Genomic DNA, 280 nt, shown 5'->3' on the forward strand with positions numbered 1-280 from the left:
CTTCTTCAGCATCACTTTCCCTAAAAATATTGAAACAAAGATCATATGGATTAAATGGGCAGATCTTCCCCCAGCGTCACTGCCTAAGTCAAATATTAAGACTGCTAGACAGTGGAATGAATAGGAATATCTTCCACGGGCATCACTGATCGAGTCAAATAAAAAAACCGAAAGGCTGTGGCATAAATGAGCAGTTCATTCTCCGTTATTGCCTTTCCAATAAAATATAAGGATCAAGACCCTGTTGCAAAACTGGGCACGTCTTCCCCTATCATCACAT

This window comes from Belonocnema kinseyi, chromosome 8 (genome assembly GCF_010883055.1).
Source record: "Belonocnema kinseyi isolate 2016_QV_RU_SX_M_011 chromosome 8, B_treatae_v1, whole genome shotgun sequence".
Lineage (NCBI taxonomy): Eukaryota > Metazoa > Arthropoda > Insecta > Hymenoptera > Cynipidae > Belonocnema > Belonocnema kinseyi.